Source organism: Elephas maximus, chromosome 1, assembly GCF_024166365.1.
Source record: "Elephas maximus indicus isolate mEleMax1 chromosome 1, mEleMax1 primary haplotype, whole genome shotgun sequence".
NCBI classification, from domain to species: Eukaryota; Metazoa; Chordata; class Mammalia; order Proboscidea; family Elephantidae; genus Elephas; species Elephas maximus.
In genome coordinates, this window is record NC_064819.1 from 120,838,213 (window position 1) to 120,856,137 (window position 17,925).

The following is a 17,925-nucleotide window of genomic DNA, read 5'->3' on the forward strand; positions in this document are numbered from 1 at the left end:
ATTTTATTTTTTAGAACTGTAGAAGAATCAGGCAGAATTTAGAATTTTGCAAAACTGCTTATAACGCTGATTTGAAGGACTTGCAATTTGTTGGATAATTCTGCTGTCGGTGAATGTTTGTATTCGTTTTTCAGTTATTCAGTCTTCAAATATTTATCGCGTACCTTTTGCATGCATGTCTGATAAAAAGCTAAACCGCTCCAGTCTACAATGTGGATGAAGTCAGTCTAGAGTAGGGATACAGACAGACATAAAATGAAAATCACCTTAATATATATGAGCTCAGTGGCCAGGAGAAGGCAAAGTAGAGGAGGATCTAATGAAGGGAAGGTAACATTTAAGCTGAACCTTGAGGATTTGAAGGACTTTACCAAATGACACTTGCAGTGGTAATTTTATAAAGACATAGACCAAGGATACGGCTCAGACTCTCCTATTTATAAATTTTTTTAAACATGTTATTTTTGGAAGGTATTTTATAAATGCAGTAGCAATTTTCTAGCTAGGACATTTTTATGGTTCAGAAGAACACAGTATAACATATGTATCGATCAGCTTTAACTGGTTTATCCTATGATAACAACAAACCCTCAAACTGTGGGATTATAAACGGATTATCATAAGAGCTCATTCTCCACTCTTATTACATGTTGGTGGGTGTGGTTTGACTGCTACAGCTTTTCTGCATTTGTCTTCTCTTTCTGGAACCCAGGCTGATGAAGCAACCCCCATCAGGGACTTATTATTTTTGTGGCAGAGGAGAGAGCCAGAGATCTGGGAAACATGCAATGGCTCTTAAAGATTCGGGTTGGAAATGGCATACATCATTTTTACTCATATTTCCTCAGCCAAAACAAGTGCCAATCTTGCCAAAAAATCAGAAAAGTATTCTCCTCCTACAGAAAAGCACTTCACGTAATGTAGCAACGGGCCAAAATGTTTAATCCCGTTATAGGGGAGGAAACAATCTATTGTGGTCCACAATCTTGGTCACTAATACTCACTTTCCTTCTTCATACAAAGTATTCACTTTCTGCAGTGAATACGACCCCTATAAAACCCATTGCCGTTGAGTCGTACTCAAAATGACACTCTACCGGCCCTATAGGACAGAGTAGAACTGCCTCCATAAGGTTTTCAAGGCTGTCATCTTTACAGAAACAGGCTGCCACATCTTTCCCCCATGGAGCAGCTGGGGGTTCAAACTGCCAACCTTTTGGTTAGCACTTGAGCACTTAACCACTCACACTACCAGGACTTCTTACATCCCCCATGTCCCGTGCAATCCTATCATCAGACCCAAAGTCAAGGATCTCATGACAATCCCTACATTCACATCTGGATGTAGCATTCTTTGATCAGATTGCTAGTAACTAAAAAAAAAAACCAGTTATCCCTCCATCCCCACCATCTCTACAAATATAAAAACACACATCTAGCATAAAACAGTGAAACAAGACCCATAATAAGCACTTAAATTTATAAAGAAGAAGAATGAGAAATATTTTAAAATCACTTGTTAGTTGCCCTCAGGTCGATTCCGCCTCATGGCAAAGACCCCATTTGTATTCCACGGGGTTTTGAAGGCTGTGACCTTTCAGAAGTAGATTAGTAGGCCTGTCTTCCAAGGTGCCTCTGGGTGGGTTCGAACTGCCAACATTTCAGCTAATAGTCCAGAGCTTAACTGTTCGCGCCACTCAGAGATTCCTTTAAAATCACTACTTCATATCAATTCTAAAATCCCACCAGACCGACCTTGAAAACGTGCTATACCATTGGGATCATAAATGAACCTTGAATTGCCCCTACTTTGACTTTCTAGAGGAGCCCTGGTGGCACAATGGTTAAAGCACTCAGCTACTCCCCAAAATGTGGGTGGTTTGAACCCACCAGTAGCTCTGAAGGAGAAAGATGTGGCAGTCTTTGTCTTTAAGGATTATAGCCTTGGAAATCATATGGGGTAGTTTTACCCCATCCTAGAGGGTTGCTGTGAGTCAGAATTGACTCCAAGGCAATGGGTTTTTCACTCTGCTTTCTGGAAGTAGGTTCCCAATCTATTGTTCTATTGAGTCCACCCACCAGTAGGCCCTTCCTTTTCTATCATGCCTTTTGGTCATATCTGATGAGCAGATTGAATCTGAATCCACTCAAGGCACACAACGAAAACAAAAGATTGAAAAATATTCCCTCATGGGGGTTAAATGGGCCTCTCAGCCTGCTTTGTGCTCTTAGAGAATTGGTTGACCAAAAACTCAAATTGACTCCTTCGAGTCAATTCCGACTCATGGTAACCTTATAAGACAGAGTAGAAATGCCCCATATGGTTTCTGTGGAGCGGCTGGTGGATTTGAACTGCCAACCATTTGGATAGCAGCCTGAGCTCTTAACCACTGCACCACTAGTGTCAGAGTTGGTTGACAAGAGGTATTTTATATCCAGAGCACTCAGTCTTCTTAAATTAGTTTTTCTTTTAAAAATAAATTCGTTCTTATCAGCTCTTAAACTAATAACCACACCCACAACCCTTTGAGTTGTATCTCTCTCACTGGCTAAACTTATTGCCAGTACTTTGAGCCTATCAGGCTCCTGTGGAGAGCCATGCCTTTAGTTCATTTTCTCTGACATATTTTATCCAAATGAAAGGATTTACTGGGGCTCCCTTAATTCATTCAGAGATTTTCACAAATCTCTTATTTGGGAATAGGTCTTAATTAGGGTCTTAATAGCCTTTGTCACTCAACATGTTTTTCAAGATAATCTTTGACAGGTTGGATAAGAGCAACAGTTGCATTTTTCAACACTGTAAGTTTCACAGTTCCAAGATCTTCTCTTTTCTCTTGCTCTGTCTTTTTTTTTTTTAGTAAGAAGTCATTTGTTTCCTAACTTTTAAATGCAACCAATAGCAACATTTAGCAACATTCTGTTTCCTAATCTTGTTGCCTTAAGTGTACCACCGTAAACATGGGTTGTAACTTTCCAGACCCAGTGACAGTTTCCTTAACACTCACTACCCGGTCATGACGCCAATATCAAGTATTTTAGGGTGTTAGTTACAATAGCAGGTTCCTGGGTGGCACAAAATGTTTGCACTCAGCTCCTGCTATTAAGCATAAGAGCCCTGCTAGCACAGTGTTTAAAGTGCTCACTGGTTCAAACCCACCAGTGGCTCCACGGGAGAAAGATGTGGCAATTAGCTTCCATAAACATATCAGCTTTGCAAACCCTATGTGACAGTTCTACTCTGTTATATAGGGTTGCCATTAGTTGGAATTGACTTGATGGCATCCAGTTTTGGGTACAAATCAAAAGATTGGCAGTTCGAATCCAGCCAGTAGCATCACAGAAGAAAGACCTGGCAATTGGCTTTCCCAAGACTACGGCCATTAAAAAACCTATGGAGTGCAGTTCTACTCTGACACGAATGGAGTTACCCTGAGTCAGAATGGGCCGGACTGCAACAGGTTTGATTTGGTTACTGTAGCACCGACTTCTTGGCACCCATTTTTGTATTAGTCAGTTTTTGCTAGGTTCTTCTGTTGTAAGGGAAAACAAAACAAAACAAAAAACCAGCAACAAAACACAAAGAGCAGCTTATGTCTCACTCATGTTAGGGTGGCTGTGTCCCTGCTCCACGTGCCCTCTCACTCCAGAAGCCAGGCTGAAGAAAAAATTCTTCTTGGAACATGTCATGGTGTGGCAGGGGGAAAGGGCAACAGAGGAATTTCTGAAGGATATGTATACAAATCTCTTAAAATTTCCTGCTTCGAACTGGCATGTGTTACATCTGCTCACTTTTCATTGACCCAACTAAGTCACATGGTTAAGCTTTACCACAGAGATGGAAAATATTCACCTCTTACAGAAAGACATTAAAAGTCACATGGCAATGGGGATCTTGTTACGAGCTGGGGAGCGAATACTGGAGAATGATATAGTATAAAGGGGGCCCTAATGGCGCAATGGTTAAAGAGTTTGGCTACTAACCAAAAGGTCGGCAGTTTGAATCCACCAACCACTCCTCCGAAACCCTACGGGGCAGTTCTACTCTGTCCTACAGGGTTGCTATGAGTCAGAAGTTGGAATCAACTCAGTGGCTTTTTTTGTTTGTTTTTTTAATAGTATAAAGATATTGAAACACAAACTCAAGAGCCAGCCTGCATGAGTTCAAATACTGACTCTGCCACTTACTAGTTACATGAATTTTGCCAACTACTTAAATTTCTGTGCCTCTGTTTTACCATTTTTAAAGTAGAATAGTATAGCGTCTACCTATATGTTATGCATATTAGATAAATTAATACAAGTGCCTAGAGCCTAGAAAGTGTTCAGTAAATACAATACCTTAATAATATATGCCATTAATCAGTCTTTCAACTGATCCTGCATATATTTCTAAAATAGCAGGCATGTGTTGAGTTTGTGTGTGTGACTACTTTCTTAAACACACGTCTTTCACGCTCATTGGCGTCAAGTAGATGTCAACTCAAAGCAACCCTATAGGACAGAGTAGAACTGCCTCGTAGGGTTTCTAGGGAATGGCTGGTAAATTTGAACTGTGGACATTTTGGTTAGCAACAAAAGACTTAACCACTGTGCCACCAAAAAAAAAAAACCACCAGGGCTTCTTAAAGAGTATTATAATGACTTTTTTTTTAATCTATGTCCTCAGCTCTAAAAAGAAGAAAACAGTACACTTTGAACTTCATTGTGTGTCTCTCCAGTTGTACCTGCTTAGCACAAATTAGTTGTTTAATAACTGCTTTGTAATATAAAAAGGAATCGAAGAATAAGAAGAAGTGATGGGAAAGAAGAGGACAGGGGAATCCAATGCCCAATTACTCAGAGAAACATTCATAGATATATTAGAATTTTAAAAATTCCTCAAAGTAAGGGGAAAAAAGGCATTTAATACACTTGTAGCAATAAAGATATTTCAAGTTTAGCTTGAGATTTTTGACTGGGGATGTTCAGTGTTAAGAGTTTTTCCGTATTTCTACTGGTTAGCATGAATTATATACATATAATAGATGCTCATACTTGCTTATTTATTCATTTACAGACTGATCTAACTATAAAACTCCTTGAGGGTTGTACCTGGATCTGTCTTATATACAATTATAATCCCAGCACTTAATTAACATGGTGCCTTGCATAGATAAATATTAAAAAAAAAAAAGTTTGCTGAATAAATGGATGGCTAACAAACGTTTGTCTGTTGAAGCGTGGGGACTTACATGTTGCTGTGATGCTAGAAGCTGTGTCACCAGTATTCAGATGCCAGCAGGGTCACTCACTCATGGTGGATAGTTTTCAGCTGGGCTTCCAGACTAAGACAGAGTAGGAAGAAGGACTCAGCAGTCTACTTTTGAGAAGCATTAGCCAGTGAAAACCTTATGAATAGCAGCGGAACACTGTCTGACATAGTGCTGGAAGATGAGCCCCCTCAGGTTGGAAGGCACTCAAAAGATGACTGGAGAAGGGCTGCCTCTTCAAAGTAGAGTCAACTTTAATGACATGGTAGAAGCCAAGCTTTTGGTACCTTCATTGGCTGATGTGGCATGACTCAAAATGAGAAGGAACAGCTGCAAACATCCATCAATAATCGGAACTTGGACAGTATGAAGTATGAATCTAGGAAAACTGGAAATTGTCAAAAATGAAATGGAACACATAAACATTGATATCCTAGGCATTAGTGAGTGGAAATGGACTGGTATTGGGCATTTTAAATCAGACAATCATATGGTCTACTATACTGGGAATGACAACTTGAAGAGGAATGGTTTTCCATTCATGGTTAGAAAGAACATTTTAAGATCTAACCTGAAGTAGCAATGCTGCCAGTGATAGGATAACATCCATGGGCCTACAATGAAGACCAGTTAATACAACTATTATTCAAATTTATGCACCAACTACTAAGGACAAAGATGAAGAAATTGGAGATTTTTACCAACTTCTGCAGTCTGAATTGATCGAACATGCAGTCAGGATGCATTGATAATTACTGGTGATTGGAGTGCCAAAGTTGAAAACAAAGAAGAAGGATCGGGGGTTGGAAAATATGGCCTTGGTGTTAGAAATGGTGCCAGAGATCTCACGATAGAATTTCCCCAGATCAATGACTTCTTCATTGCAAACCCCTTTTTTCATCAGCATAAATGGCAAGCATAGACATGGACCTTACCAGATGGAATACACAAGAATTAAATCAACTACATCTGTGGAAAGACACAATGGAAAAGCTCAATATAATCATTCAAGACAAGGCCAGGGGTCGACTGTGGAGCAGACCATTAATTGCTCTTACGCAGGTTCAAGTTGAAACTGAAGAAAATTAGATCAAGTCCACAAGAGCCAAAGTACAACCTTGAGTATATCCTACCTGAATTTAAAGACCATCGCAAGAATAGATTCGACGCATTGAACACTAATGATGAAAAACCAGACGAGTTGTGGCATGACATCAAGGACATCATACATGAAGAAAGCAAGAGGTCATTAAAAAGACAGGAAAGAAAAAAAAGACCAAAATGGATGTCAGAAGAGACACTGAAACTTGCTCTTTGATGTCAAGCAACTAAAGCTAAAGGAAGAAATGATGAAGTAAAAGAACTGAACAGAAGATTTCAAAGGGCAAATCAAGAAGAAAAAGTAAAATATTATAATGACATGTGGAAAGAACTGGAGATAGAAAATCAAAAGGAAAGAACACTCTCAGCATTTCTCAAGCTGAAAGAATTGAAATAAAATTCAAGCTTCAAGTTGCAACAGTGAAGGATTCTACAGGAAAAGTATTACATGACTCAGGAAGCATCAAAAGAAGATGGAAGGAATACACAGAGTCATTACACCAAAAAGAATTGGTCGACGTTCAACCATTTCAGGAGGTAGCATATGATCAGGAACCGATGGTACTGAAGGAAGAAGTCCAAGCTACACTGAAGGCATTGGCGAAAAACAAGCCTGCAGGAATTGATGGGATATCAACTGAGATGGTTCAACAAACGGATGCAGTTCTGGAAGTGGCCACTCCTTTATACCAAGAAATTTATAGGACAGCTACCTGGCCAACTGACTGGAAAGATCCATATTTCTGCCTATTCCCAAGAAAAGTGTTCCAACTAAATGTGCAAATTATCAAACAATATCATTAATATTACAGGCAAGAAAAATGTTACTGAAGATCATTCGAAAGCGGCTGTAGCAGTGAATCAACAGGGAACTGCCAGAAATTCAGGCCGGATTCAGAAGAGGATATGGAACCAGGGATATCATTGCTGATGTCAGATTGATCCTGGCAGAAAGTAGAGAATACTAGAAAGATGTTAGCCTGTGTTTTATTGACTATGCAAAGGCATTCGACTGTGTGGATCATAACAAATTATGGGTAACATTGCAAAGAATGGGAATTTCAGAGCATTTAATTGTGCTCATGAGAAACCTGTACTTAAATCAAGAGGCAGTTGTTCAGACAGAACAAGGAGATACTGCGTAATTTAAAGTCAGGAAAGCTATGTGTCAGGGTTGTATCCTTTCACCATACCTATTCAGTCTGTATGCTGAGCAAATAATCCGAGAAGCTGGACTATATGATGAAGAACGGGGCATCAGGTTTGGAGGAAGACTCATTAACAACCTGAATTATGCAGATGACACAACCTTGCTTACTCGAAAGCAAACAGAACTTGAAGCACTTACTAATGAAGATCAAAGACCACAGCCTTCAGTATAGGTGACACCTCAACATAAAGGAAACAAAATCCTCACAACTGGACCAATAAGTAACATCATGATAAGCGGAGAAAGGATTGAAGTTGTCAAGGATTTCATCTTACTTGGATCCACAATCAACACCCATGGAAGCAGCAGTCAAGAAATCAAAAGACACATTGCATTGGGCAAATCTGCTGCAAATGACCTCTTTAAAGCTTTGAAAAGTAAAGACATTTCCTTGAAGACTAAGGTGCTCCTGACCCAAGCCTGATCCAAGTATTTTAAATTGCCTTGTATGTATGCGAAAGCTGGAGAATGAATAATGAAGATCGAGGAAGAACTGACACCTTTGAATTGTGCTGTTGGCAAACAAAGGTGAATATACCATGGACTACCAAAAGGATGAACAAATCTGTCTTGGAAGAAGGACAACCAGAATACTCCTTAGAAGCAAGGATGGCAAGACGGCGTCTTACTTACTTTGGACATGTTGTCCGGAAGGATCAGTCCCTGGAGAAGGACATCATGCTTGGTAAGTAGAGGGTCAGTGAAAAAGAGGAAGACCCTCAATGAGATGGATTAATACAGTGGCTGCAACAGCGGGCTCAAGCATAACAACGACTATGAGCATGGTGCAGAATAGGGCTGTGTTTCGTTCTGTGGTGCATGGGGTCGCTATGGGTCAGAGCCAACTCGATGGCACCTAACAGCACAACAACAACAAACTTCAACTAGTTTATTTCTCCATTATTTGATCTTATAGTTCTCAATTCCCCAAACTGTAAATAAGTGCAAAATTGTTTACAAATAATCCACATTCTTTTGAAGAATTGCCCTAGTTAGTATAAGCCACATGATTTGGAAAGAAGATCTGCAATAAAATGCCTGAGCTGTGAAACTAAGAACATTATAAAACAGATTGGAATGGAAAATGGCAAGTTCAACTGAGCTCACTTTAGCAGGCACAATAAAGTAAATTAACCCCAAATGAGTGATTATGTAGATGTCTGCTTGAGCAACTCTTAATTTCCAACTGTTAACGTCTATAAACAGAGTTCTAGGGTATTATGTGTGCCATAGGCTATATCAAGTGAGCCATCAAATGGAAGGTCTGTCCTATTTGTTTAAAATTACAGAGATGCATGGAATCTATTACATACTTCTGAATTAGTGAGGGTAAGGTGATTAGTAAGAAAGTTGTGTCCTTTTCTGACTTTCTCAAAAAGTTTTTAAACCTCATTAAAGAACTATCCAATGCTTTTCTATAATCATTTAATTAAATTCTCTCTTTCTTTGACAATATGACTCAGAGAACTCAGCCAGAAAACTCTACAGGCTTTCTCAAGCTCCTTTTTAAAAACTGCTTAGTCTTAGCTTGCTCGTCTTATGTGCATCTGTTGGCATGTTTTACAGTTCTGGGCTTCATGTAAATCAAAATTTCAATTTTAATCATCATCTGAACTTACGCTAATTCATTTAACAAATACTGATTAAGTACCTACTATGTGTCAGGTAGGAAACACTGGTGGCGTAGTGGTTAAGTGCTACAGCTGCTAACTAAAAGGTCAGCAGTTCAAATCTACCAGGCACTCGTTGGAAACTCTATGGGGCAGTTCTACTCTGTCCTCCAGGGTTGCTATGAGTCAGAATTGACTCGACAGAAAATTTTTTTTTGATGTGTCGGGTGGAGCCCTGGCGGTGCAGTAGTTAAGAGCTTGGCTGCTAACCAAAAGGTCGGTGGTTCAAATCCATCAACTGCTCTTTGGAGACCCTATGGGCAGTTCTTCTCTGTCCTATAGGGCTGCTATGAGTCAGAATCAACTCAACAGCAATGAGTTTGGTGTAACGGGATGTGTCAGGTACTGTGGGAGGCACTTGAGATTAACCGTAATAGGTATTTGAGTCTGAAACCATATTTCAATTTTCCAAGAACTACAATTTGAAAGAGCTTCCCCATCCCACCTCATCACAGTCTCTTCTATTGTCCTTTATTCTTCAACTTTCTTCCTTGAAAACTGAAAATAATTAATATTAGGTAAAGACAAGTCTGCCTAATATGAGGAAATACACAGCAAAGTGTAACTGCAGAGGCAGAATCAGTAAGATGGTAAGTCAAGTTCTCACAAAGGAATAAAGAGTACCAATTAAAGTAACTATATGGATAAATATAAAAGAGTATAGGTATAGTTTTGTTTGTAACTTCTTTCTTCTCCTATCTTATTTAAAAGATAATTGCATAGAGCAAGAATTATGAAACCGTAAAAATTGAGACTACAAGGTATAAAGACGTAATTTGTACGACAATAATAACACAAAAGAGGATAGGAGGGGAGAAGCTATATTGGAGCAGTTTCTTTTTTTTTTTTTTTTTACATTATCAAAATGGTTGGCATTAATTCAAACTGATTGTTTAACATGTTAATTGTAATTCCCAGGGAAACCACTAAGATTAACTAATAAAAAACTGCTGAGAAAGAAACAACAATGGATTTAAAATGATATAGTGGAAAATATCTATGTAACAGGGAAAAAAAAAAGCAGTAATGGAGAACAAGAAAAACAAGATGTAAGGCATATAGAAAATAAATAACAAAATGGTAGTAAATCATACTTTCATCAATAATTACATTAAAGGTAAATGGAAAAAACACTCAAATCAAAAGGCAGGAACTGGCAGAATGGCTAAACAAACACAGTAAGACTTTATGCTGTCTACAAGAGACACTTTAGATTCAAAGACACAAATAGGTTAAATGTAATGGGAAATGATATACCATCCAGACAGTAACCAAAAGAAAGCTGATGTGGCTATACTAATATTAGACAAAAGAAAATTAAAATATATATGTATTGAGGCGGAGCCAAGATGGCGGACTAGGCAGACGCTACCTCGGATCCCTCTTACAACAAAGACACGGAAAAACAAGTGAATCGATCACATACATAACAATCTACAAACCCTGAACAACAAACACAGATTTAGAGACGGAGAATGAACTAATACGGGGAAGCAGCGATTGTTTCCAGAGCCTGGAGCCAGCGTACCAGTCAGGTACGGCACAAGCACAGAGACCTGCTCCACCCCCCTGAACTAACCCTGGGAGGGGGACCAGCCGGTTCCACGGGCGGCGTGGGACGCAGCCGGTAGGAGAAGTTCCCGGGAGGCAGTGACTGGTCTTGGAGCAGAAAGAGCAGCATCCGAGCCGGGGAACCGTCCCGCAGGGATTTGGACTGGACGCAGCGGATTTTCTGGAAAAACTAGTTTCCCAGTGATGGCTCGGAGACAACAATCCATATCAAACCACTTAAAGAAGCAGACCGTGACAGCTTCTCCAACCCCCCAAACAAAAGAATCAAAACCTTTCCCAAATGAAGATACAATCTTGGAATTATCAGATACAGAATATAAAAAACTAATTTACAGAATGCTTAATGATATCACAAATGAAATTAGGATAACTGCAGAAAAAGCCAAGGAACACACTGATAAAACTGTTGAAGAACTCAAAAAGATTATTCAAGAACATACTGGAAAAATTAATAAGTTGCAAGAATCCATAGAGAGACAGCATGTAGAAATCCAAAAGATTAACAATAAAATAACAGAATTAGACAACGCATGAGGAAGTCAGAGGAGCAGACTCGAGCAATTAGAATGCAGACTGGGACATCTGGAGGACCACGGAATCAACACCAACATAGCTGAAAAAAAATCAGATAAAAGAATTTAAAAAAATGAAGAAACCCTACGAATTATGTGGGACTCTATCAAGAAGGATAACCTGCGGATGATTGAAGTCCCAGAACAGGGAGGGGGGACAGAAAACACAGAGAAAATAGTTGAAGAACTCCTGACACAAAACTTCCCTGACATCATGAAAGACGAAAGGATAGCTATCCAAGATGCTCATCGAACCCCATTTAAGATTGATACAAAAAGAAAAACACCAAGACATATTATCATCAAACTCACCAAAACCAAAGATAAACAGAAAATTTTAAAAGCAGCCAGGGAGAAAAGAAAGGTTTCCTTCAAGGGAGAATCAATAAGAATATGTTCTGACTACTCAGCAGAAACCATGCAGGCAAGAAGGGAATGGGACGACATATACAGAACACTGAAGGAGAAAAACTGCCAGCCAAGGATCATATATCCAGCAAAACTCTCTCTGAAATATGAAGGCGAAATTAAGATATTTACAGACAAACACAAGTTTAGAGAATTTGCAAAAACCAAACCAAAGCTACAAGAAATACTAAAGGAGATTGTTCGGCCTGATGACCAATAATATCAGATATCAGCACAACACAAGGTCACAAAACAGAACGTCCTGATATCAACTCAAATAGGGAAATCACAAAAACAAACAAATTAAGACTAATTAAAAAAAAAATACACATAACAGGGAATCATGGAAGTCAATAGGTAAAAGATCACAATAATCAAAAAGAGGGACTAAATACAGGAGGCATTGAACTGCCATATGGAGAGTGATACAAGGCGATATAGAACAATACAAGTTAGGTTTTTACTTAGAAAAATAGGGGTAAATAATAAGGTAACCACAAAAAGGTATAACAACTCTATAACTCAAGATAAAAACCAAGAAAAACGTAACGACTCAACTAACATAAAGTCAAACACTATGAAAATGAGGATCTCACAATTTACTAAGAAAAACGTCTCAGCACAAAAAAGTATGTGGAAAAATGAAATTGTCAACAACACACATAAAAAGGCATCAAATGACAGCACTAAAAACTTATTTATCTATAATTACGCTGAATGTAAATGGACTAAATGCACCAATAAAGAGACAGAGAGTCACAGACTGGATAAAGAAACACGATCCATCTATATGCTGCCTACAAGAGACACACCTTAGACTTAGAGACACAAACAAACTAAAACTCAAAGGATGGAAAAAAGTATATCAAGCAAACAATAAGCAAAAAAGAAGAGGAGTAGCAATATTAATTTCTGACAAAATAGACTTTAGACTTAAATCCACCACAAAGGATAAAGAAGGACACTATATAATGATAAAAGGGACAATTGATCAGGAAGACATAACCATATTAAATATTTACGCAGCCAATGACAGGGCTGCAAGATACATAAATCAAATTTTAACAGAATTGAAAAGCAAGATAGATACCTCCACAATTATAGTAGGAGACTTCAACACACCACTTTCGGAGAAGGACAGGACATCCAGTAAGAAGCTCAACAGAGACACGGAAGATCTAATTACAACAATCAACCAACTTGACCTCATTGACTTATACAGAACTCTCCACCCAAGTGCTGCAAGATATACTTTTTTTCCTAGTGCACATGGAACATTCTCTAGAATAGACCACATATTAGCTCATAAAACAAACCTGTGCAGAGTCCAAAACATCGAAATATTCCAAAGCATCTTCTCAGACCACAAGGCGATAAAACTAGAGATCAATAACAGAAAAACTAGGGAAAAGAAATCAAATACTTGGAAAATGAACAATACCCTCCTGAAAAAAGACTGGGTTATAGAAGACATCAAGGAGGGAATAAGGAAATTCATAGAAAGCAACGAGAATGAAAATACTTCCTATCAAAACCTCTGGGACACAGCAAAAGCAGTGCTCAGAGGCCAATTTATATCAATAAATGCACACATACAAAAAGAAGAAAGAGCCAAAATCAGAGAACTGTCCCGACAACTTGAACAAATAGAAAGTGAGCAACAAAAGAATCCATCAGGCACCAGAAGAAAACAAATAATAAAAATTAGAGCTGAACTAAATGAATTAGAGAACAGAAAAACAATTGAAAGAATTAACAAAGCCAAAAGCTGGTTCTTTGAAAAAATTAACAAAATTGATAAACCATTGGCTAGACTGACTAAAGAAATACAGGAAAGGAAACAAATAACCTGAATAAGAAATGAGAAGGACCACATCACAACAGAACCAAATGAAATTAAAAGAATCATTTCAGATTATTATGAAAAATTGTACTCTAACAAATTTGAAAACCTAGAAGAAATGGATGAATTCCTGGAAAAACACTACCTACCTAAACTAACACATTCAGAAGTAGAACAACTAAATAGACCCATAACAAAAAAAGACATTGAAACGGTAATCAAAAAACTCCCAACAAAAAAAAGCCCTGGCCCGGACGGCTTCACTGCAGAGTTCTACCAAACTTTCAGAGAAGAGTTAACACCACTACTGCTAAAGGTATTCCAAAGCATAGAAAATGATGGAATACTACCCAACTCATTCTATGAAGCCACCATCTCCCTGATACCAAAACCAGGTAAAGACATTACAAAAAAAGAAAATTATAGACCTATATCCCTCATGAACATTGATGCAAAAATCCTCAACAAAATTCTAGCCAATAGAATCCAACAACACATCAAAAAAATAATTCACCCTGATCAAGTGGGATTTATACCAGGTATGCAAGGCTGGTTTAATATCAGAAAAACCATTAATGTAATCCATCACATAAATAAAACAAAAGACAAAAACCACATGATCTTATCAATTGATGCAGAAAAGGCATTTGACAAAGTCCAACACTCATTCATGATAAAAACTCTTACCAAAATAGGAATTGAAGGAAAATTCCTCAACATAATAAAGGGCATCTATGCAAAGCCAACAGCCAATATCACTCTAAATGGAGAGAACCTGAGAGCATTTCCCTTGAGAACGGGAACCAGACAAGGATGCCCTTTATCACCGCTCTTATTCAACATCGTGTTGGAAGTCTTAGCCAGGGCAATTAGGCTAGACAAAGAAATAAAAGGTATCCGGATTGGCAAGGAAGAAGTAAAGTTATCACTATTTGCAGATGACATGATTATATACACAGAAAACCCTAAGGAATCCTCCAGAAAACTACTGAAACTAATAGAAGAGTTTGGCCAAGTCTCAGGTTATAAAATAAACATACAAAAATCACTTGGATTCCTCTACATCAACAAAAAGAACACCGAAGAGGAAATAACCAAATCAATACCATTCACAGTAGCCCCCAAGAAGATAAAATACTTAGGAATAAATCTTACCAAGGATGTAAAAGACCTATACAAAGAAAACTACAAAGCTCTACTACAAGAAATTCAAAAGGACATACTTAAGTGGAAAAACATACCTTGCTCATGGATAGGAAGACTTAACATAGTAAAAATGTCTATTCTACCCAAAGCCATCTATACATTTAACGCACTTCCGATCCAAATTCCAATGTCATATTTTAAGGGGATAGAGAAACAAATCACCAATTTCATATCGAAGGGAAAGAAGCCCCGGATAAGCAAAGCACTACTGAAAAAGAAGAAGAAAGTGGGAGGCCTCACCTTACCTGACTTCAGAACCTATTATACAGCCACAGTAGTCAAAACCGCCTGGTATTGGTACAACAACAGACACATAGACCAATGGAACAGAATTGAGAACCCAGACATAGATCCATCCACGTATGAGCAGCTGATATTTGACAAAGGACCAGTGTCAATTAACTGGGGAAAAGATAGCCTTTTTAACAAATGGTGCTGGCATAACTGGATATCCATTTGCAAAAAAATGAAACAGGACCCATACCTCACACCATGCACAAAAACTAACTCCAAGTGGATCAAAGACCTAAACATAAAGACTAAAACGATAAAGATCATGGAAGAAAAAATTGGGACAACCCTAGGAGCCCTAATACAAGGTATAAACAGAATACAAAACATTACCAAAAATGATGAAGAGAAACCCGATAACTGGGAGCTCCTAAAAATCAAACACCTATGCTCATCTAAAGACTTCACCAAAAGACTAAAAAGACCACCTACAGATTGGGAAAGAATTTTCAGCTATGACATCTCCGACCAGCGCCTGATCTCTAAAATCTACATGATTCTGTCAAAACTCAACCACAAAAAGACAAGCAACCCAATCAAGAAGTGGGCAAAGGATATGAACACACATTTCACTAAAGAAGATATTCAGGCAGCCAACAGATACATGAGAAAATGCTCTCGATCATTAGCCATTAGAGAAATGCAAATTAAAACTACGATGAGATTCCATATCACACCAGCAAGGCTGGCATTAATCCAAAAAACACAAAATGATAAATGTTGGAGAGGCTGCGGAGAGATTGGAACTCTCATACACTGCTGGTGGGAATGTAAAATGGTACAACCACTTTGGAAATCTATCTGGCGTTATCTTAAACAGTTAGAAATAGAACTACCATACAACCCAGAAATCCCACTCCTAGGAATATACCCTAGAGATACAAGAGCCTTCATACAAACAGATATATGCACACCCATGTTTATTGCAGCTCTGTTTACAATAGCAAGAAGTTAGAAGCAACCAAGGTGTCCATCAACGGATGAATGGGTAAATAAATTGTGGTATATTCACACAATGGAATACTACGCATCGATAAAGAACAGTGACGAATCTCTGAAACATTTCATAACATGGAGGAATCTGGAACACATTATGCTGAGCGAAATGAGTCAGAGGCAAAAGGACAAATATTGTATAAGACCACTATTATAAGATCTTGAGAAATAGTAAACCTGAGAAGAACACATACTTTTGTGGTTACAAGGAGGGGAGGGAGGGAGGGTGGGAGAGGGTTTTTTATTGATTAATCAGTAGATAAGAACTGCTTTAGGTGAAGGGAAAGACAACACTCAATACATGGAAGGTCAGCTCAATTGGACTGGACCAAAAGCAAAGAAGTTTCCAGGATAAAATGAATGCTTCAAAGGTCAGCGGAGCAAGCGCAGGGGTCTGGGGAACATGGTTTGTGGGGACTTCTAAGTCAATTGGCAAAATAATTCTATTATGAAATCATTCTGCATCCCACTTTGAAATGTGGCGTCTGGGGTCTTAAATGCTAACAAGCGGCCATCTAAGATGCAGCAATTGGTCTCAACCCACCTGGAGCAAAGGAAAATGAAGAACACCAAGGCCACACGACAACTAAGAGCCCAAGAGACAGAAAGGGCCACATGAACCAGAGACCTACATCATCCTGAGACCAGAAGAACTAGTTGGTGCCCGGCCACAATCGATGACTGCCCTGACAGGGAGCACAGCAGAGGACCCCTGAGGGAGCAGGAGATCAGTGGGATGCAGACCCCAAATTCTCATAACAAGACCAAACTTAATGGTCTGACTGAGACTGGAGGAATCCCGGCGGCCATGCTCCCCAGACCTTCTGTTGACACAGGACAGGAACCATCCCCGAAGACAACTCATCAGAAATGAAAGGGACTGGTCAGCGGGTGGGAGAGAGACGCTGATGAAGAGTTAGCTGATTATATCAGGTGGACACTTGAGATTGTGTTGGCAACTCTTGTCTGGAGGGGGGATGGGAGGATAGAGAGAGAGGGAAGCAGGCAAAATTGTCAAGAAAGGAGAGACTGAAAGGGCTGACTCAAGAGGGGGAGAGTAAGTCGGAGTAGGGAGTGAGATGTATGTAAACTTATATGTGACAGACTGATTGGATTTGTAAACGTTCAATTGAAGCTTAATAAAAGTTATTAAAAAAATATATGTATTAGAATAGATAAAGGGCGACATTTAACAGTGGTAAAAAAAAATCAATCTATTAGGAGGGTATAAAAATTATAAATATATATACCTAACAGAACACCAAAATATATGAAGCAAAAACTGATGGAATTGAAGGGAAAAATAGACAATTCAACAGTAAATGTTTAAGACTTAAATACCCTGTTTTTAATAATGGATAGAACAACTAGGCAGAAGTTCAACGAGGAAATAAACTTGAACAAAACTAACAACCAACCTTACCTAACATATCCATAAAACACACCACCAAACAAGAACAGAATATACATGCTTCTCTAGGATAGACCCTAAAACCAAGTGCTAGGTTATAAAACAAGCCTCAATAAATTTAAAAGAATTGAAACCATAAACCTTGTGTTCTTCTACCACAATGGAATTTTATAATAAATTAATCATAGAGCATTCCAAACATGTGGAAATTAAACAACACATTGCTAAACAACAAACAGATCAAAGAAGAAATCACAAGGGATTTAGAAAATATTTGGAGATGAATAAGAATGAAAACACAATGTACCAAAACTTATGGGATGCAGCAAAAGTAGTGTTTAGAGGGAAATTAATAGCTATAAATCCTATATTAAAAAAAAAAAGCTCTCAAAT

At 38.5% G+C, this 17,925-nt stretch overlaps 1 protein-coding gene across 1 annotated transcript in view; it reads left to right on the forward strand.

Annotated features, from left to right (window-relative positions):
- Nucleotides 1-17,925, forward strand: part of HCRTR2 (hypocretin receptor 2) — a 123,787-nt gene that overhangs the window by 94,927 nt on the left and 10,935 nt on the right. The gene's annotated exons all lie outside the window — the stretch shown is intronic.